Source organism: Seriola lalandi, unplaced genomic scaffold (genome assembly GCF_002814215.2).
Source record: "Seriola lalandi dorsalis isolate HSWRI2012SDOR001 ecotype SW California unplaced genomic scaffold, Sedor1 jcf7180002054575, whole genome shotgun sequence".
Classification (NCBI taxonomy): domain Eukaryota; kingdom Metazoa; phylum Chordata; class Actinopteri; order Carangiformes; family Carangidae; genus Seriola; species Seriola lalandi.
Genome location: NW_019525128.1, coordinates 426,871 through 427,233, shown reverse-complemented (window position 1 = coordinate 427,233; position 363 = coordinate 426,871). Strand labels below are relative to the sequence as shown.

At 42.7% G+C, this 363-nt stretch overlaps 1 pseudogene; it reads right to left on the bottom strand.

Annotated features, from left to right (window-relative positions):
• LOC111663382 (olfactory receptor 52K1-like) overlaps nt 1-363 on the bottom strand; it is a 36,698-nt pseudogene that overhangs the window by 919 nt on the left and 35,416 nt on the right.

Here is a 363-nt window from a genome sequence, read left to right as displayed (position 1 = left end):
GGGATGAAGAGGACGGGCCTCAGAGCTCCCAGTTCACTGAAGCCATCAAGGATGAAATGTTTGTGTGAGGAGACGTTGTCCATCCTCCTCTTCTCATACAACCTCCTCGTCCAGGGTTTCAGTTCAATCAGCCTGAGAACAGAGACACATTCATCTGTGAAGTCAGTTCAGTTATCCACAGCTGCAGAATATGTCTTTGTAACCTGCTTTCCATTTGCACACAACCAATAAAGAAATGGAGACCCACACTACATTCATCTTTCATTGTTACAACACAATCTGAAATCTCTCTTCTTCAAGCACACAGTCTGTAATCCAGATATAAATACACACATAATATTTATGGTAGTGAACTGCTCTGTG